The 22,551-nt window shown below is 38.6% G+C and overlaps 1 protein-coding gene and 1 long non-coding RNA gene across 5 annotated transcripts in view; one reads left to right on the top strand and one right to left on the bottom strand.

The window, feature by feature from the left end:
- Positions 1-22,551, top strand: part of ENTREP2 (endosomal transmembrane epsin interactor 2) — a 475,240-nt gene that overhangs the window by 291,295 nt on the left and 161,394 nt on the right. The window lies entirely within an intron of this gene.
- On the bottom strand, positions 13,236-15,311 carry LOC147580371 (uncharacterized). The gene is made up of 2 exons (XR_015252833.1): positions 15,201-15,311; positions 13,236-14,854 (listed from the first exon to the last, which is right to left on the bottom strand). It is a non-coding gene; the product is annotated as an uncharacterized LOC147580371 (long non-coding RNA).

Here is a 22,551-nt window from a genome sequence, read left to right as displayed (position 1 = left end):
CAAATTCTACAAAGAAACTCTGCTAGAATTTTTGATGGGTTATAGTGGATCTGTAAATCAATATAAAGACAGTGACATCTTTACCATAGTGTGTTTTCCATCCTATGAGCATTTATTTAGATCATCTTTAATTTGTCTCAATATTTTGTTTTATAATTTTCTGAGTAGAGACATTGCATAGCTTTCAAGAGCTATAAATCCTTGGCACAAAAACAAACACATAGATCAATAGAATAGAAAACCCAGAAATGGACCCACAGCTATATGGTCAATTAATCTTTGACAAAGCAGGAAAGAATATCTAATTGGAAAAAGACAGTCTTTTCGATGAACGGTGTTGGAAAACTGGACAGCAACCCGCAAAAGAATTTAACTGGACCACTTTCTTATATCACGTGGCCTTTCATTTTTAGGAAGAGTGACATAGGCTTCTGTACAGCATGGTCTTTTCAGATGCCTAAGGTCATAAAGAACTAGTTTCAGTGATCTTCAGTGAAGCTTGGGAATTCCAGAAAGGTGGTTCCGCCACATTCTATTAATTAAAGCAGTCCCAAAGACAGCCAAACTTCAAGGGAATGGAGAAATAATATGCAACTTTTGAATATAGGGGTAACAATGCCACATTGCAAAGAAGCATTCATATAGAGAAGATGGAAATTTGTAGTATAAAACACTCTGTTGCATTGATTCTTCTAATGAAATCATAAAACCAGACCAGATGCAAAGGTAGGGGAAATGGACTCTACCTTTATGGGAATCACTTCAAAGAAATGTGGCCATTTTTTTCGACAAACTGAAGTTAAATTCAGCTTATTCTTGATTTCTTCTAAAATATTACTTAGATTACTGGGGCGCCTGGGTGGCGCAGTCGGTTAAGTGTCCGACTTCAGCCAGGTCACGATCTCGCGGTCCGTGAGTTCGAGCCCCGCGTCAGGCTCTGGGCTGATGGCTCGGAGCCTGGAGCCTGTTTCCGATTCTGTGTCTCTCCCTCTCTCTCTGCCCCTCCCCCGTTCATGCTCTGTCTCTCTCTGTCCCAAAAATAAATAAACGTTGAAAAAAAAAATTTTTTTTTAAAAATAAAAAAATAAAAAAAATAAAATAAAATATTACTTAGATTACTTACCAAGTTATTCCACTTTAAATAATTCATCTGAAGTATTTTCATTTGAGTGACACTTTCCCCAGATATGAATTTTTTGGGTTGTTTTCTTATCTAATGGATTTTTTTGATGTTGCCCCACTGCCACTTCCACTTGTTTAATAGTTGGTGGTTTATTTCTGGAACAGTGCATGAGTGACCACTTAGGTTGGTACCCAGTGGGAACAGTATAGGTGACACCTGTCCACATTCTAGTAATGAAAACCCTTTCTCTAGGAAAGTGTTATTTTCTTATTTATCTTTTTCACATTTTCAACTTGAGTAAAATGAGCTAGTTTAGTTTGAAACAAAAAAAAAAAACAGCATCTTGGTTTTGAAAAGTAAACTATTTTTACAAGATGTAATAGCAAAGAATAGATCTTTTATATTCAAGTTAGCAAAGAAGGAATGACTAGGTAACAACAAGACTTAATATTTTAGGCAAGTCATAGAGTTATTGATATTATAACACAATCTGTAACTTAAAATATTTTTTATTTAATCATAAATTTCTGATATTGAAAGCAAGAGAAATCATTAGCTTGGAAAAAAGAGAGAGAAAGCAAGAGGGAGAGAGAAAACCCAAAAAGATTTAAGGACATGACAAAGGAGACAGTCAAGTTGGTTGGTAAGTTTATGTTTCAACTGGCAGGTTTAGTGGCTGGGATGGAGGCAGTAGAACAAATTAATAGCTGTGAATAGCTGTGGTTGTTGTCAGATACCTATTTTCCCTATGCAACCCTGCCTTATCAAAGCTTCTACTCCAGCCATGTCCTCCATGATTAAGTTTACTCACTGCTTTCTGGCATGCCAGAAGTTTTCTTTTGTTTCTTCTATTTTAGTTTCTGACTCCATATGCTATTTTGAACTTAGTAATGTTTCATTACTCGCAATTATGTTTGCTCTTGTTTAGTACATGGTGAAAAATTTTAAGAAAATATGTCTGTAATAACAGTGCACTGGTTTTGAAGATCATATCAGGCAATGATCTCTTTCTAGTAACTAACTTTACTCGTTATATGAAACATAGGATGACAAAATAAATAGAAGTCAAGCTTGCTTAGATACAGAGATTTGATGTTAATGTAACAGGACAAAAATAGATACTCTCAGTTTATTATTTCTCCCCTTCCCTTCCCTTCCCTTTTTATTGAATGGATGTTTGATCCTATAGAAAAGTCAATTGTTTTATCATTTCTAGGCAAAGAGGAGTCAATTCAAAATTCAGAAATTATAATGCAAAATCAGCCTTCAAGTTCTTAAAACAAAAGTCACATTATTTTTGAGGAAGGAAGCAGATCATCATAGGAGATAATTCAGTATATAAAAAAAGAACCCTATCTACATCATTCCATATTGCATCTTGAGATGCAAACTAAGTTCTCTATTAAAAATTGGAATATTTTTAGATGAACAGAACCTCTGGGATTCTTCTTATTAGTCATTTGTTTTTATTTTTAATGAAATCATGACAGAAATTTATTTCCCTCAATGGCTTGACAAATTACCTTGTCAAATAAGACTAAAACTCTGTTGAGTTGTATGAAATGACCTATGACTTCGATGACTGTGTTCCTCTGTTTGAACTGAGAAGATGTGTACACTTACAGAAACATGTAAATTAAAAGTCATATGTTGTAAAGTACATTTTAATTTGTACAACATGGCTCTCCATTCAGGTCTTAGTGCCAGGGAAAGATATATTGGGCAATAATAATTTACTATAAATCAGAATATTTTGCTGCAAAGAACATGCAAATTGGAAGATACTATTAATTATAGTGCACTGCTAGTTTAATTTTAACATAAGAGGTAGAGTTAGAGACAAATAAGGTCACAAAAATTCAAAAGACAAACAAATTTAAAAAAATCAAATAGCAAGTTATCTGTTAAGCCCAGCCAATCTAGAATTCTTTTCCCCCAGGCATAATTTTACCTTGGAGAATGTAATTAGACATTGGCTGTAAGAACTTACAGCTGGCTAGAGACTCCACAAGGAAGGGAAAAAAAAGTGGTTTCTGGTAAGAAACAAAGCAGTATATTGCTCTATGGTGATTAACATCACTTTCACAATCTACCACAATGTTTTTTTTTTTTTTTTTTTTATTGCCAGTATTGTTGAAAGGATACCATCCCAAATCCTACTTTGAACCACTTTCTTTATTGTTTTGTTGCTCTTTTTTTTTTTACTTCTATGTTTTAATTCCCTTTATGATATTAGAAATAAGTGTGTTTAGATGAACAAATATTAAATGTATAGATTGTAATTTTTTCCTATGCATTCATCTATGAAACTCTCACACTAATCAAATTATAAAACACTTATCAAACAAAATTTTCCCTTATACCACTTTGCAGTAAATATTCGCCATCAGAGCTAAGGACTATTCTCATTTCTGTCACTAAATATCAGTTTTGTCTATTTTTTAATCATTCAAATAAAACCTCATAATATGTATTCTTTTGACTGTCTTCTGGCTAGGGATGTTTTAGATCTATATTTTTGTTGTTTCATATATTTAAAAATGTTTTTTTAATTTTATTACTGAGTCATATTTCACTATGGATATACTCTGATCCCACTGGCATCTACTTTTCAGGTGACCTAAACTGGCATAATTGGTATTGGGAGTGGTCTGAGAAAACAGGTGATAAATGGGCTTTGTGGTTGTGCAAATAAGACTTATGTGCAAATAAGACTCTGTTACAAGTGGTAGATAAGACACAGGCAAGTCCTGGCATAATATAAATGCTTGATCGCTCAAGATTTCAGTGGTGGTGACCTGGGGAAACATCTTGTGGAAAGGAATGCTATTTGAGGTAAGTGATCCAGTCATTTGGAAGTCAAAGGGATCAAAATAACTACAAATAGTGGAGTTATTTGCTTATTGCTAAGTTGTATTGATGCCTTGGAATAATTAGAAACAGAAGACCATAACAAGCAGCTATCAGTTAAGTGTAGGGACCTTAGGAGCTCTTTGGTCATTTACAAAGAAGTCCTTATGTCCTGTAGTAGAAATACCTTAGACAAGGACTAGATTGAAGATCTAACAGACTTACACAGCTCCAACACAATATAAACACTCAGGCAAGGCATGTGTATTATGGTAAGGTCAAGGCACTAGAAGGAAAAAATTAGGACCCTGACATTGGGCATGAGTATATCTGGATAAATGCTCCTGAAGGCTTTGGCTCTGCAGACCCCTTCATTTTAGTAAGAGCTAGAACTTCCTCCTGTTCAAGGAAGTTTCAGAGCCTTTTCTCCTGTAAGGCAACAGGTGATCCTTTAGGCCTGGCCTAAGTTCCTCTCCAGTGAGATAACTACAGTCCCAGGATGACTCTTGGGACACACTGGGCCTCATAAAAAAAGGAAACAAACTGACACAAAACCAATTTCAAGAATGAGCTTTCATGTATAAGCAGGAATCATGGGACTATTATTGAAAGGGAATATTGAGTCTCCTTTACACATTGTTCTCTTGACCTCGATGAGCATCTTTATGATGGTTGTTTTTAATTCTTTGTCAGGTAAATCATGTAAGTCCATTTTATTAGGGTTAGTTTCTGAAGATTTATCTTTTACCTTTCTTTGGGACATTTGGTCTGGTTCTCCATTTTCAATTCTTTGTGTTGGTGTATGCATATTGGACAATGTAGGCACCTCTCCCAATCTCCACAGATTGGTCTTATATAGGAAGAGATCCCCACCAGTAAGCCTAGCCAGGGTATCTGGGGAGCTGTACAATATTTTCTGTCCCCAAGAAGAAACAGGCAGCTTCTTGGTAGTGATTTTTGTTTTCTCACTCTGTGCTGAGCTTGGGGTAGGGTGTGGGGAAAGTGCTGGCATCTATCAGCCCAAGCTGCATCTCTGTTCTCCCCCAGCTGGTTAGACTATGCTAGAACCATCAGAGCTTCGGGATTGGTGAGACAGATGCTAATTCTTGGGGAAGCCCCAGAAAAGTTAGGGTGCTGGATGCATGAATTAAGTCTGACTCTCCTGGCAGAAGCTGACAGCTGGGATTTTTTAATATACTCACTCTGTGCTGAGCAGTGGGCAAGATCAACAGCATGTACTGCCCCAAGCTACTGCCTCTGTTCTCCCCCAGGCAGCTAAACTGTGCCAGGCCTGTCAGAGCTCCAACACTGGCAAAACAGAATCTTGTCTTCAGGAAGCTGCCTCTGAAAATCTGGGATAGTATAAATGCAAACCCACTCCTTCCCTCCAATTGATGAAGTTGGGACATTGGGGGTATCTTCCTGATCCTGTGACATTGTGACAGGGGCAAGATTTCTGGTAAAAGGGTATCCTGAATCTCCTTAAAAGCTTCAGTGAGCCTGGTTTTGCATTTTCCTGGGGTGCAAGAGACCTTGAATTAGTTTTTGATTTTTCTCAAAAAGAATTTTTCCATGAATTGTCGATGATTGGTGTATTTGTGGATTTCCTACTCTGCCATGTTTCTGATGTGACCCCTAGCATTAAGTATTGGTGCATGCTGCCATGTGGATGAATCTTGAAAAAATTAGGCTAAACAAGAGAAAGCAGTCACAAAAGACCCCATCCTTTGCCCCTCCCCACACACCTAGATAACCAGTCTACTTTGTACCCATAAAAATTTGCTTATTGTGGACACTTCATTCAAATGGACTTGTGCTATATGTGGTCTTTTGTGACTCATTTCTTTCACATTGCCTTATGTTTTCAAGATTTGTGCATGTTGTAGCTTGTGTAAGTACTGGATTCTTTTATTGCCAGATAATATTCCATAGTGTAGATATACCACATTTGTTCATCCATTCATCAGTGATGAACATTTGGGTTTTTAAATATCTTTACTATTATGAATAAAGAAGGTGCTATAACCATTCATATTCAGGCTTTCATAGGGGCATGTGTTTTCATTTCTTTTGTATATTCATATTTGGCATGAAATTGATAGGTCACACAGTAACTCTGTGTTTAAAATTTTGAGGAACTGCTAAATTTTCTCCAAAATGGTTGTCCATTGTACATTGTATAAGGCCATGTATAAGGATTCTGACTGTTCTGTGTTATTGTCTGTCTTTTTGACTACAGCCATCCTAGTGGGAGTACAGTGGTATCTTACTGTGATTTTCATTTGTGTGTCTCTAGTGACTAATGATATTGAGCATCTTTTCATATACTTATTGGCCATTTGTGTATCTTCTTTGAAGACTTTTTTTTAGTTATACCCATGTCCCTTATCAAATCCATGATTTGTAAATATTTTTTTCTCCCATACCATGCATTGTCTTTCATTTTCTCCTCCCATTTGTGTTGAGATTTGTTTGTCTTGTGATTTTTGATTGTGAGTTTTTATCTGCAAAACCTTTCTGTGAGAGTTCACTGTAGCCCATTTTCAAGGAACATTTCTTTTCAGTGAATATTTGTGTTTACTTTTGCCAAACACCTAAACCTGTATCCTTAAATAGCAAGTTAAAATAAAATTCTCATTTTGAGGTGTGGGAAAATACAAAGAATTAAGTGACAAGTGAATCCTTGTTAAGGAAGCATTTAATTTCATCTATACCAAGAATCAAGTTTTGGTAACATTTTTTTCTTGCTGTCTGCTCTGCTAGGCAGGCTTTCTTCTAATACTCTCTTTTTTTCTTTTCAAAATCTGAGCACTCAGCATGGCCTCCAGTTGGTCTCTATCCCTGTTCAGGCCCAATTCCCAATCCATAGTACTCTCCTAAATTTGTAGGATCTCTGGGCAATAGCATTCTGTAGATGTTTTCAGAGTAGTAAATGGTTCAGTGCAGGTTTATCCTCCTGGAACGGAGCTCAAGCTTCATATTGGGCCTCAAATGTAATTTGTTTACTTTCTTTTAACATTTTGAATGGATTTTAATGGTTATTTTAGATGTTTCTAGCAGTCTTAGATGTTTTGTAAACAGAGGGGCTCAGGATTTTGAGTGTGCTATACTATAGACACAAAACTCTCATGTAATATTTTATCAGTTGGAGAATAATCCCATCTACCACTGGATGTATATTTTACCTTATAAATGGTTATGGTTTGTTTAATATAGGGTGTGCTACAATGTAAGACTGAGATTTTATGTTTACCATGTATGAAGAGTTGAATGTAATTGCATATAGCAAATATTCTGAACTTGCTTTATTTCTCCTCTTCCATTTAACTGAAATTTTTCATGTATTCCATTCTCCTTTGCTTTAATTACAAGGCTCTAATGCTTGTAATTTATTAAAATACATGAACACCATAAGCCCTTGTGTACTCTTAGTGTTTTTAACAGTTTCTGTCTTAGAAGAAGATAGAAGAAGTCTATGTATTGCTTAAGTGAAGGTGAAATTGAATAATATTCTACTATAATAAAATAATTCATATTTTCTTTAAAAAAAAAAAAAAAAAAGAGCTATAAATCCTACCTTTATTTATTTATTTATTTATTTAATTTATTAATGTTCAGTTATCAATTGCTATGCCACAAGCCACCTCAAAATATCACGGCTTAGGTATCTATAGTTTATCATCCCTGATGGTTCTATGGGTATTATGTCTGCTTGTCTTGCCTGGAGTCCCTCCTGTGATGGTGTTCAAATTATGGCTGGAAGATGCCTGATGGTCCCAATGGCCTCACTTACATGTATTTGGAACTTTGATGCCACTGAAGTTGGGCCTCTCCTGTCATCATTCAGTAATCTAGGTGGGGCATCTGTCCATGACAAAGAGAGCTCTGTGAACGGGAGTGTCCCAAGAGGTCAAAAGCAGAAGATACAGGCCTCTTCAGTCCTGGGCTCCAAAATCCACATGATATAACTTCTGCCACACTCTGTTGTTCAGGGCAAGCCATGAAGTCAGTCCACACATGAAGGGGTGAAACGATTTTCCCCACCTCTTGATGGGAGAAGCAGCCACTCACATTACCGTACAAAAGCACATATGGGATCCATCTCTGGGAAAATGTATCACATATGGCATATATTTTTTATTCCATTTTCTGTTTGCCATTGAAAAATGGAAATGAAACTGATTGATGCTTATTGACCTATACCCAACTACTTTGATAACTTACTAGTTCTAATGGCTGATCTGTACATTCTTTTCAATTTTCTACATATAGAATCATGTCATTGGAAAAAGAAAAGACAATTTTGTTTCTTTCCAATCTTCATAATTAAAAAAAAATTTTTTAGCATTTATTCATTTTTGAAAGGCAGAGAGAGACAGAGAGTGAATGGGGAAGGGGCAGAGAGAGAGGGAGACACAGAAACAGAAGCAGGCTCCAGGCTTCAAGCTGTCAGCACGGAGCTGGACGCAGGACTTGAACTCACAGACTGCCAGATCATGACCTGAGCCGAAGTCGGCTGCTTAACGAACTGAGCCACCCAGGCACCCCAGTCTTCATAATTTTTATTCCTTATCTCAGAGGGAACATTTTCAACATTTCACAATAAAGAGCGATGTTTACTGCATATTGTTTGTAGTGATCAGTTAAGTTCCCTTCTATTTCAAGATTGTTAAGTTTCTTATTTTGTTAGTATTTAAAAAAAATTTTTTTAATGTTTATTTATTTTTGAGACAGAGAAACAGCATGAGCAGGGGAGAGTGAGGGGTAAAGAGAGGGAGACACAGAATCTGAAGCAGGCTCTGGGCTCTGAGTTGTCAGGACAGAGCCCCATGCAGGGCTCGAACTCACAAACTATGAGATCATGACCTGAGCTGAAGTCATTCACTTAACCAACTGAGCCACCAAGGTACCCCTGTTTTTTTTAAGATCATGAGTGGATACTGAATTTTCTCCTATGACTTTTCTTTCTGTTTTGAGATGACCATAGGAAAGTTCTTTATTCTGTAATATAGTGAATCACGAATCACCTTGATTTTTGAATGTTCGCTTTCCTAGATTGAACTCTGCTTTCTCATGCTGAATCTCTTGATTTTGTCAATGTTTTGTTCAGGGCTTTTGATTATGTGTTTGTGAGGGAGACTGGCCTTTTATCCACACTTTTCAAAATGTCCTTGTCAGGGTCTTGTATACGTTTTATTTGGTTATGTTTTTCTAGGAATTTGCCCATTTCATCTGTTTTCAAATGTATTGGCAAACATTGTAATTAATATTCTGTTATCCTTCTAATATATATAGGGATGTCCCTTGCTGTTGTTCATACCTGTGTGAGAGCACAAGAAAGCTGTTTCTGGGAGTGTTAAAAGAAGTTGGAACCAATTGCTGCTGTCAGGGCAGAGGTATTGCTAAGACCTTACTGGCAGGAAGAACAAGCAAACAGGAAGAAGAAGTCCTACACCTTACCCCACTTTTCAGGCTACTCCATTGCCCCCTGTTAGAAGACTGCAAGATGAAACCACCTAACAGAAGAAAAACATAGCTTACAGAGATCCAACCCGAGTATTAGAGAGCAGTGGAGGGGCGCCTGGGTGGCTCAGTTGGTTGAGCGTCCAACTTCAGCTTAGGTTATGATCCCACGGTTCGTGAGTTCTGGCCCCGCATCGGGCTCTGTGCTGACAGCTCAGAGCCTGGAGCCTGCTTCAGATTCTGTGTCTCTCTCTCTCTCTCTCTGCCCCTCCCCAACATGCGCTCTGTCTCTCTCTGCCTCTCAAAAATAAAGAAAACTAATAAAAAATTTAAAAAAAATAGCAGTGGATTTGGACTGAGAGATCATAGCTTAATAAACAGCACACTCTCACACTAAAATATTTTCAGTACCCTCTTGACCTCACCCCACCTGGAGAAGACTCTTAGAGTCATTTTTCTTTCTGTTCCATCTCCCCACTCTTCTCCTTTTTCCTGGGGTATTCAGAGATCGTTTGGGTCCGGGTTCTTACCAAAATCTTCCTTCTTCTATTTCAAGAATCCTTATGAGCAACTGTAGTACAATTTACATTCACATTATCATTGTCCATTAAGATTTTAAAATAAGTATTACAAGATTTGTTCTCACTATTGCTTACTAAACTCTGTCTTCACCTCCCATGGGTGCTTGTTTGATTTGGTTCTTTGGCAAGACTGTACTGGAGTGTTCTCAGAGAGGACACCTGAGACCGCTGCTTCCCACTGTGCACCTCCCATAATCTGCTCCTTGGTACTCATATAATAACATGTTGCCTGGGTTGAGAATTTTTGGATTACAAGTGAAAAATGTGATGTTAAACTGATTGTTTCTAGAAACAACTTACTCGTTTTCTCTGGAAGCTGATAGGATTGTTCTTGAAATTTTAGCAGGATGGATCTAAATTCTGCCTTTTCAGAACCCTATCAAATCCAAAGCCTTGAGTTGTTTTTCCTTTGATATAGTTTCTTTGCTCATTCTCTGTCATATGTTTTGTTTTCTCCCCCAACTTCTGTGATTTACGTATTATGCCTTCTGTTTCTGCCCTTCATATCTTGATATTTAACTTATTATTTTTATTTCATTAACTTTTGTCGTGTATCTTTCATTAGAGCCTTCTAAAATAGTAATTTGGCTTTCAGCAGGGACCATTCTCTTTTACAGTACCTCTACTAGAATTTTACATTTAAAAATCAAGAATTACTCTGTTCCAGAAGTATCTTATTGTGCTCTAATAATATCTCCTTGTGTGTCCTCATTATGTTTTGATAGTCTTATTCTGTTTCTTCTATTGGTTGCACTCCATAGTAGCCATCTGTTCTGGAATTTGGCTGTCTCCTTCCTTAAAACCACCGTACTTAGGTGTATGTATGAGTTTACTTTGCCTGATCATTTTGCTTGGAGTTTCCCCAATGCTGGTTTGGGCTCAGCAGGTGGCCATGACAGGATCCCCTTAAGGCCATGGTAAATAGGAAGAGATGGAAGCAGATAGCGGAAGTATTTTCCCTCTGTGGGGAAGGGGTAACTGGGTCTGGCAAACTACATTGTCTTGCTTTAGATATGGCAGGGGGAGGGGGGAGGAAAGGGATAGTGTCTGTTTTCAGAATCAAATAGGGTTAGCTTATCTTCAGGCCCAACTTGCAACCTTTTTTTTTTTTTTTTGTAAACATTTATTGTTGAGAGACAGAGAAAGAGCGTGAGCAGGGGAGAGACAGAGAGAGAGGGAGACACAGAATCTGAAGCAGGCTCCAGGCTCTGAGCTGCCAGCACAGAGCCTGATGGGGGGCCCAAACCCATGAACAACGAGATCATGACCTGAGCCAAAGTCGTATCCTTAACCCACTGAGCCACCCAGGTACCCTGCAACTTGTCTTTCAACAGGACAGTGGAGTGACACCTCAGGCAAGCCTTACAGGCTCCCTCTCTGCTCAGAAGACCCCCTGGATCATTCCACTGTGGCTTGGAATGGCAGTTTCTCACTCTGAGCTCTTCCAGAAGATGCAGCCTTTCTCCATACTACCTGACCTTTGGCCTATAGAGTTTTACTGATTTGGGCTTCCTGTGCTGAGCATGCACCTCTACCATAGGCCAGCCATGGGGTGCAACTGTGAGTCAGCCTGTGGGCACATGTTATGCATCATCAGTAGCCACAGGATATAGGAGAACATGTGGCTAGCTGGCCAGCCTGGGGCTGTCAGAGCTCAACTGTACCCTGGTCATCATATTAGGAACACTTCTAGGCAGGAAACAGGGCTAGACTTGGGGGTGCTGCATGAGTCACTTGGGGGTGCTGCAAGGACACACTGGAACTCCTGAAAACCTCCAGAACCTCAGGTTATAACTTCCTGTCTTCTCTTTCCAAGAAAACTGGGGACCAAGTTTGTAGCATAGAGTAAGGTCTTAGGGGTCAGGGACCAGCTATAGGCCAAGTGGCAGTGAACGAAAGACTCAGTCCCCTCCAGGATGGCCTGGAGAAGCTAAAATTCCAAGTCCATCAGGTGGACAGAGAAATGATGACTTTGCTGGAAAGTAAGAGCTGTGGGGAGTTTGCAGTATCCCCTTGTTCTAGTGTATGGCCGGAGTAAACTCCTCAGTAGGTACTCACAGGGAACCACTGGCTGAGGATGGGAATCACTGAGGCTAGGGTGAAGTTCCTGAAAATGAGGATGCATCTTCAGTACTTCCAAGCAAATTCTGCCTTTCCAACTTACAGACTGTAAATATCTGGGCAAACCATAGATCCTCCCTGTTCCCAGATAACATCTAAATGTCTTTTTGCTCAGAGAGGGAGGCCGACAGCCAACTTGTGGGCTTGTACCACTACCTTCAGCAGTGCTTCAAGCTGATGTTCAAATGTCTATAGATCTCAGAGCTAGGTGGAGGGGTTGGCACATGGCTAGTGACTGGGAGCCTTGGCTTCACTAGGCAAAATCTGAACAACCAACTGATATATTCCCTTTGTTGGGATTCTCTCATCCACAGAAATCAGTTGGGATGTTTTGGGCTACAAGTGATATAAAGCCCAACTCACAAAAGCTTCAATGCCAAAGGAAGTAAATTATCTCAAATAACAAGTTCAGAGGTGGGCTGCTCCAGAGTTAGTTGGTTCAGCAGCCTAGAGAAGTCATCCGGGATTCAGATTGTTTCCAGCTCTTCATTCTGCCAATTTCAATATTTTGATGTGTTGGCTTAGCTCTACTCATGGTCACAAGATGATTGCCACTGCTTGAGGCATTACACACAGATGTAAAATGTGTAGAAGAGGATTTTTTTTCCTGTGAACCTCTTTTTGAGAGCAAGTAGACATTTCTCAGACTCCCCCCCACCCCCCCAACCCACACACACACTACCAAAATATTCCTCACATCTCACTGGCCAGAACTGGGCCACATGTCAACTCTTAAACCAGTCACTTGTTATTTTGGTTGTATAATTTATTTATAAATTTAAAAAATACTGCCCTTGAATAAGATTAATCAAGTGAACATGTGAATGGATGTTGATATTAAGTGGCAATAAGTTGGGCTAAATTTCTGTAATTTGCACCTAATAATCACACCTGGACACAAAGGATTAGCCATAAGCATAACAGATATATCCACATTAATCATTGTGTGAAATTTCTCAATATACAGTTTTTAAAGGCCCAAAGGAATAACCACACTGAATTAGGTAATTTGCTTAGAGGTGCATGTGAAAGGAAAAGAAAACATGCATGAGTAGTATGAACCACTTGGATAATTACAAACAACTGAACAGCTCAAGAAAATTTCATAAGCACATTTTTAATGACTGATTGGATCCTAGGAAGCAGTTAATTAGCTAACATTTGCTTTTCCCATGCCACCTCTCTCAAACCTGTGGGATTAATAAAATCTGAATTAAAAAAAAAAACAAACACCTCTTGTTTCTCGTGAAAGAAAGATACCCTGCTTTATCCAGCCAGATGAAGGGATGTTGTTGCCAGCTTCAGGAGGCAGGGATCCTTCAGGAAACCGAGCTCCTTGGCCTCTTGTGCATTTAGGGCTGGCTTTCCGACGGTGGCTTCCTGGTTGCTGGATGCAGCACTGAGGCCAAGCCAGCTGGGCGGGCACATAAGTAGGCAGCAGGTTCCCCTCTGCGCGTTCTTCCTTCCCTGATGCATGTGATTCTCACCCGATTTGCAGGGCTTTCTCTCTTCCTTGAATCACTTTCTCACGCACAGCACTGGTACGTTTGCTGTCCAACATGTTTGTATTTTTAAGGTTGCTACTTTCCCCTGGTGTTACAAGGTGTGTTCTGTTTTACCTATTCTGTTTCTTCCTTCTCCAGGCTTTGTGCCTCCTTTTGTCCAATTGAGGTCAAACTTGTTTATTCCCTGGAATGCCATTCTTTCTTATTTTCTCTGTTCACGGCTTCTGAAAGCTCCACAGAGCTGCCAAAACATCTCATGCACATGCAAGGAAAGCACTTAGAGGATCCGGGACTGAAGTTTCCTTTAGTATTGAGCTTCTGAGGGTATCTTCTGAGAGAACTAGGGACGAGTTGGTCAAATTCTCTTCTTAGCAGGGTCGTCACATATGCCCTATATGATTTACAAGTTTTCATGGAATTAGAGTAGCAATTGGTCTTTTAATGTTCTAAGACAAGTGGATAGAAGTGAGAGTTCTGGTTGAGCATAGGTTTTACTTATTTGAATGGTTTTCATACTAAGAAAGGCAATGATCATCATACCTTTTTGTCCAGGTGAGAGAGAGAAAGTCCAGGTAAGAGAAAGCGTTGCCCATGTACAAAGGACAGAGTATCTGACTTTCTTATTCCCTCCAGGGAGAAAGATACTTTACATCAATTCTTAATTTCTGAAAATATTTTTTGGGGGAAATATCACACTGCACTATATGAACTGAAAAAAACTATTGTTGCTGTTCTTCTCCTTCTTCTTCTTTTACAGTTAAGATTTTCTTTTTTCTACCAGATGGGCAGCTTCCAGAAGGTACACATGGAAATCTGGTCAGCCAAATTAGTGAGTGGACTGAACCCCATGGTCAATGAGGTGACATGTCTCACCTGAATCACTCTCACATTTCTAGATTTTTTTTCTCTAAATTTTATTAAGTTTCACGATCCTTGTATAGTTCTTGTATATAATCTCATTGTTCCCAGTTGTCGTATTTAAGAAACTGTAGGAGCTAAATTCAATTCAGTATAGTGTAGTAAAGATATGACATCAGGGTAAGGGAGACTATGTCAAAGTTTGGGCTAGATCAATAAGCAAGTTATGTATGTCTTCCTTATTAATTCATTGCATGTGTCTGAAAGGATACTTTGGGGGTGGGGGTGAGTGTTGCCTTATTTTTTATTGTAGATCTTGTCTTCAGTGTTGTATATGGAAATGAAAAATGAGCCTGTGAAGCAAGGGAGAAGAACTTAAAATCACATACCATAAAATACTTATACTTTTGTAGATGTTAACTTATTTTGCATTTTTTTGTGAATATCCTGCATTGAGTTATACATACTGCACTATGATTAACTCAGAGGCAATTTTCACAGTATAGGTTGATATGTTTTGATATGGTAGATCTCTTTGAGAGAACAGGTACTTGTTCTTGCTTGTGAGTGGGAAGATACAGTTTTGAAACCACTGGATCACAATGCATGCACAATTGACTTTATTACCTATTTTTGATTTTGCCCTTCTCTCAAAAATATTTGAGGGCCAAGGCTATTTATGCAGCCCCCAAAGCCTACCTTTGTCTGATGTCTCTGGTACAGGAAGCCAGGAAGCAGCAGGAACAACCAAAGCCCCCATTTCCTCAAGATATTTTGCTGCTGTTAAAGATTCATTCAACATTAGAGTGGTTTTTATTTTTTTTAATTTTTTTTAATTTATTTTTGGGACAGAGAGAAACAGAGCATGAACGGGGGAGGGGCAGAGAGAGAGGGAGACACAGCATCGGAAACAGGCTCCAGGCTCCGAGCCATCAGCCCAGAGCCTGACGCGGGGCTCGAACTCACGGACCGCGAGATCGTGACCTGGCTGAAGTCGGACGCTTAACCGACTGCGCCACCCAGGCGCCCCCTAGAGTGGTTTTTAAATGGAGACCTCCACTTGTCCTAGAAGTCACAGAATTGTGTCACTTAAAGAAAAAGAGAGCCAAGTTAGGAAATTTGTTGTCTTATGAGCAGATGCTCTGGGAAACTCAGGATGCTCCAGTATATGGACATCTAATAAATGAAGAACCAGGTATTTCTTTACATGTTACTTTCAGGATGGGCTATTTTCCTTCCAATATGTGTGTATGATTTATGATTTAGAATTCTTTCATATATTAATCATATTTTATAGCTGAAAGTTTGCCTAACTCAGCCCTGCCTTTCTGCAGGTGAAGAGGCTGAGGCCTAACCAGTGAGAAGTCTTCCAGGACCCAGAGGAAAGAAATTGGTGGCAGAGGAAGGATGAAATTGTGTTCCATAAACCATATAGCATAAGGATGTTCATTAATCACCTAAAATATAAACAAAAATCTTTGTGACAGTGGAGAAATCATTATTTCAACAGTAGACTCTCCTCCACTTTAGTTTAACTTTTTAATTAAAAAAAATCTTTCTGTTGGGGCGCCTGGGTGGCTCAGTCGGTTAAGTGTCCAACTTTGGCTCAGGTCATGATCTCACAGTTTGTGTGTAAGCCCCATGTCAGGCACTGTGCTGACAGCTCAGAGCTTGGAACCTGCTTTGGTTTCTGTGTCTCCCTCTCTCTCTCTCTCTTTCAAAAATAAACATGAAACAATTTTTTTTTAATTCTTTCTGATGCTATTGATCCAGAAAGTCTGGGTGCCCTAACTGCATCTACTTGATGGTTCTCATTACTGTTTTCTTAGTCTTCTTTTCTGATTTCATCTCATTACACTTCAGAAGGAACATCTTATTAAAGATTCTTCAGCTTGACCTTCTTCAGGTTCTTTTTTAAACAGGTTTATAAAGACATAATTAACATATCATAAAATTCACTTGTTTAAAGTATACAATGTCTTCTTAGCATACTTCAGAGTTATGCAGCCATCATTATCTAATTTTATCACATTTAATCACCCCCAAAAAAAATCATATACCCTTTAGCAGTCACTCCCCATACCCCACCTTCCCCACAACAAAACCGTGTTCCACAGAAGCTGTAGCGTGTTGCGGTCCCACCAGCAACATATGAGGTTTCTCTGCATCCTTGCCAAACTTGATATTATCTGCCTTTTTGTTTAAAGCTATTCTGGTGAATGTGAAGTAGTATATATGGTTTTGATTTTGCATTTCCCTAATGACCAATTGTGATGAACATCTTTTCATGTGATTAACCATTCTTACATCCTTGGAGACATGTCTACTTAAATCCCTTGCCCAGTTTTACAATTGGATTTGTGTCTTCTTATTGAGTTGCAAGAGTTGTTTATATGTTCTGTATATATGTCCCTTATCAGATACATGATTATTTGCAAATAATTTCCCCCAGACTGCATAGATTGCCTTTTCACTTTCTTGAGTCTCCTTGAACACACACAAATTTTTAATTTTTATGAAATCCAACTTCTCAACCTTCTTGTTTATCACCTGGGATTTTAGTGTCTTATCTAAGAAATCATTGACAAATGGAAGGTAATGAAAATTTGCTCCAATGTTTCATTCTAAGAGTTTTTGAATTTTAATTCTTACATTTGGGTCTATGATCCCCTTTGAGTTAATTTTGTATGTGGTGTAAGGTCAGGGTCCAGTTCATTCGTTTGAATGAGGATATCCATTATCCCAACACCATTTGTTGTTATTCTGCTGAATTATCTTGGTCCCTTTTTTGAAAATCTGTTAACCATAGATGCATGGATTTGCTTTTGCACTCTCACTTCTACTGTACTGCTCTGTATGTGTATCAGTTTACTAGAGTTGCCATAACAAAATACACAGACTGGGTGGCTTAAACAACAGAAATTTCCTCACAATCTGGAGGCTAGAAATCCAAGACCAAAGTATTAGCAATAGTGTAGTTTCCCCTGAGCCTCTCTTCTTGACTTGCAGACAGCTGCCTTTCCACTGTGCCCTCAAATGGCCTTCTTTCTGTGTGCACATATCCCTGGTGTTTCCTCCAAGGATGAAGAAGGATGATGTCCTTATGAGGGCATTAGTCTTATTGGATTAGCAACCCACCCTAATGGCCTCATTTTAACTTAATCCATTTAAAGACCTTATTTCCAAAATCAGTCACATTCTGAAGTAGAAGGAATTGGGACTTAAACTTATGAATTTGAGGAGGAGGAAGACACAATTCAGCCCATAACAATATGTCTTATGTTTGTGCCAGTACCTCACAGCTTTGATTACAATAGTGTTGTTCTGACATTATTGTGGAAGTATGAGGAAGTGGGACTCCTTCAACTTTGTAATTTTTAAAGAGTGTTTTGGCTATTCTGGGTCCCTGGAATATCCTTATGAATTTTAGGATCAGCATGTCAATTTCTATTTAAAAAAATGCAGCTGCGATTTTGATAAGTAGGGTCTTCAATCTTTATATATATATATATATATATATATATATATATACATATTACATATATATTATATATACATATATTATATATATTATGTATTATATATACATATTATATATATAATATATATTATATATGTATACACATTTGGTTTGCTACTATTTTGATAAGGATTTTTGCATCTGTATTTGTAAGAAATGTTGGTTTGTAGTTTTCTAATAATGTCTTTGGCTGGTTTTGGTATCAAGACAGTACTGGACTCAGAATGAGCTGGGAATCAGTTCTTCATTTTCTGGAAAAGTTTGTAAAGAGTCTTAATTCTTTTGTAAAGAATTTTGGTAGAATTCACCAATGAAACCATCTGGACCTGGATTTTCTTTATGGGAAGTTTTTAAACTAAGTCAATCTTTGTTTCTTTATATTTTCTATTTCTTCTTGAAATGTGTTTCTAGGAACTTTTCCATTTCACCAAATTTACCTCATTTGTTGGTATACCGTTGTTTATTGCTCATAGCATCCCCTTATAAACTTTTTTTTTCCTTTTTAAGGTTGGTAGTGATATACCCCCTTCATTCCTGATTTTTTTGAATTTTATTTATTTTGAGAGAGAGAGCATGCAAGTGGGGCAGAGAGAGAGAGAGAGAGAGAGAGAGAGAGAGAGAGAGAGAGAGAATCCCAAGCAGGCTCCACACTTTCAGCACAGAGCCCGACATGGGGCTCAATCTCACAAACTGTGAGTTCATGACCTGAACCAAAATAAAGAGTCAGATGCTTAACCTACTGAGACACCCAGGTGCCCACATTCCTCATTTTTTTTAATCAATGTGGGTGTTCTTTCTTGGTCAGTGTAGCTGTCAATTTTATTACTTCTTCAAATTCTTGGATCATCGTTGATGAGTTTTCTTATTTCACCTGTGCCAGGTTTGCACTTATTTCTTTCCTCTGCAGATCATGCTTTTGGGAGTTGCTGGTAAGGTATTAGGCTGGAACAAGTGGTGAGAGGCCCAGAAGTTTCTGGCACAGCTGACTTTGCTTTTATAAGCCATTGTGAATCAAAGAATACACTGTTTACGTGTCTCCTGAGGCACCATGAAGCAGCCTCTAGGAGCCCAGGCTTAAAAGGGAGCAAAACTGCTCAAGGCCTCGTAGCATTTGACCTGCCTGTAAGGCGTCTACTGTGGGCAATTAGTCAGCAGCCTGGGGCAGGATTTTGGAGAACTAGCCTCAGAAAGAAGACAGCTGTAGGCTCTCAGAAGGGAGACATGGGTTTCTGACGGCTGAATATCCACAAGTAAATGATCCTGGGTCTTCCCAGGCCTTGGAAAGGGGCAAGCCTTCTCCTTATCAGGTACCTAAGTTCTCATTTTCATCTCAGGGAGGAAGCAGCCCTGTACTAACTCTCTTCTCTGCAGACTTTGAAGAACCCATGGTCTTTGTGTACTCTCCAGCCTTGAAAGCATGCCTGCTTCAGTTAATTTAACTCAAAGGAGGGAACCAGGAAGAAGAGGGAATGAGAAACAGAGAACCTGTGCAAAATTATCATTTCTCCAGGATTCCTACAGCCACCTCTAAAGTACCTCGGAATATTATTTCTGGTTTTCTGTTTATAATTGTTGTCTCCTTCAGGACCACCAGTTATGCATAGGTGGGATCTTTCTTGTCTGCCTTCATTATTTCTGTATTTCGTTCCAATTCCCTTCTTTTATTCTTAACCCATTTCAATTTGCTCAGTTTTCTCAAAACTTACCTGTCTTATCCCTCTCTGGGTATTAGTTTTGTCCATTCTCCTTCTTGGTTCCCTTGCCCTGTGAGTTACCTCTGTTACAGGCTAAAGTGAAATCTAGAAGAAAAGAATGAGGCTTCTGTCATCTTGAACGGTGTGGCCTGTAGGGAAATGCTTTGGGTTAAATAGAACACAGCTACTCTAGAATAGCAAATGTTTTCAAATATGTTCTAAGTCATCTGAAACTTCTTTCTGCAGAGGTAAATCACCAGATTAGCTCACATGTACATTCTATATGGAAAAACAGTCTTTCCTGATTTTTACTTTGGCCTTATTGCCAGCAATTAAAATCATAAGTGCATCCCTCAACCACAGAATATGCCAAGAAACAATAAAAATATCAAATTATATTCAGATAACATCTGATTACATTCAGTAACCTTACAGGTAATATTAACTTTGTCTAGCCCCCTCCTTTTGAAACAAAGTCTCATTCCCTAATACCCTCTTTTCTCCTGCTTCATTGGGTTTGGATATTGCTTGGCCAGAATTTTTTCAGTTCCAAGTGAGGAGAACCAACTGGAAGCAGATAAAGCGAAAGGACATCTAACTTGCTTTAGTAAGTAGTTACCCCTAGTTTGACCTTGAACTCAGGATCCAGGAGTTGGCAGCATTAGGATTTCTCCATCTCTTAGATCTCCTTTGAGCTGGCTTCACCATGAAGCAGGTTATGCCCAAGCAAAGGCAAAGGAGGCTAGGCTTCCATCACTGTTTAGCTTGTTAGCTCAGGGAAAGAGAACCTATGTGAGCCTCTGAAAGGATGCTGAATAGACTTCCGAACCAGTCTCTGTGGCTGCCCTGAATCATGTGCACTCAGGAAAAAAAGGTAGAGCCTTACTAAGGTCTCCTAGAGATGGGAAGCAGTTCCTAAAGGGAAAAGATGCAGAACAAGTGGCAAAAACAAGCAAACAAAAAATTTTTGGCCACCACTGAGAGACCTTGTGTATTTGCAATTTTATAACTTAACAGACCTTAATGATTTTCATAAGTAAAAGGCTCCAGGTAACTGGAAGGTTTATATTTCTTGAAAAGAGTCTGAGAAGGTGCTTCTGGGCCAAATGGCTGCAATGCTTGGAAAGAGCTATCTCATCAAACTGCACCTCTCCACCACCACCCCCCACCCCCGCCTCTTCCACCAGTCAAGGAAAGCTCTCTTGCCACTTAAAAGTATCCTTTCAAGAGAGATAAAGTGTTTTCATGTAGTCCTGCTGTGTGATTTAACCCGTATGGATCTTTGTTATGAATGGACACAAGGGATTTTATTACAACCATTAAAATATCTGGAATCGTTTTCCTCCTGTCTACTCACCAAAATAGTATCTGCCTCCCCCGCTCCAACTCCTTTGCTCACATACTGCATACGGTCCCACTTTCTTTCACTGGAAAAGGCAGTGAAGCTGCTCATATATGATGGCTGCATGCTTTTATCATTGCTTTTCTCCCCCAAAAGCCCTTACCTGCTTTTTGCAGTAGGATGCTGGCAGAAAATTTTAAATCTTTGTCTGTTTCTGCAAGAAATACCAGGGAGTGAAGAGGAGAACCTAGTAAATAAAGATGATTAGAGATTGCTGGCAGTCATTTTGCTACCAAGGAGATGAAATAAAGCAATTAATTACTCAGACATCTAAAGAGCAAGTGATAGTAGGCATTTCTTTGTTCAATGCATTTGAAATCTCAGCTAGCTTAATTTTTGCCTCAAAGAATTTTTACTTTTTTGTCTAGTAATAAAAATATTAAGATAATTACCATAAACCATTTGAAAATGCTCTTCTTTTTAAACCACTTGTCTTTATTACTTCACTGGCTGAACAAAAAGTCATAAATGTCGTATTCAAGTCACACTGAATTTGCTGAAAATTTGAATGTGTATAACTGCTACGGCATGGTGTCACCATGAAGTCAAAATCATTGAGAATGTATTTCTCATTTATCTCCCAAGCAACACAATCAACATTAATTTCATTTTTAAAATAATTTTAATAGCACCTTAATATGTTTTTTCCATACTTTTTTCTGATTTTTGTATGTACTTGTGTTTCACTGCAGTAAACATCTTTCTATATACAGCTTTGTAAAGTCCTCAGACACTTTCCTTAACATACACCCTCTGGAAAGAAGCAATCTATTATCAACTACCCTGTCCCACCTTATGCGAGGTACTTGGCAAACCTCTCATCAGTTCCCTAATGCCTGGATTATTATAGTAGTCCCCCCCCGCTTATCTGTGGTTTCACTTCCCACTGTTTCAATTACTCTTGGTCAACTGTGGTCTGCAAGCAGATGATCCTCTTTCTGACATAATCTCAGAAGGTCAATAGCCTAATGCTACATCACGATGCCCGCGCTATCCCCCTCACTTCATCTTATCACGTAGGCATTTTATCATCCCATATCAGAAGGGTGGCATTTTGAGGGAGACTACATTTACATAACTTTAATTACAGTATATTGTTGTAATTGTGCTATTTTATTATTATTATTTTCCATCTCCTACTGTGACTAATTTATCAACTTTGTCATAGGTATATATATATGTATGTATAGGAGAAAACATAGTATATATAAGATTCAGTACTATCTGCAGTTTTAGGCATCCTTTGAGGGTCTTGGAATGTGTTCTACGTGGATCAGGGGAGACTACAGTAATCTCATTTCATTGATTTGGAAACAGAAAGGAGTGCCGGTAGCTGCCTTGATATCACAGAGGTTCCTAATCTAGGTCCATATGGCTCCATAACTTTGCTTTTTTAAGGACACTATGTTTATGTTCTGTCTGCTTTAACATATG

This window comes from Puma concolor, chromosome B3 (genome assembly GCF_028749965.1).
Source record: "Puma concolor isolate L17-30 chromosome B3, mPumCon1.1.hap2, whole genome shotgun sequence".
Classification (NCBI taxonomy): Eukaryota; Metazoa; Chordata; class Mammalia; order Carnivora; family Felidae; genus Puma; species Puma concolor.
This window is presented reverse-complemented; position numbering and strand designations above follow the sequence as displayed.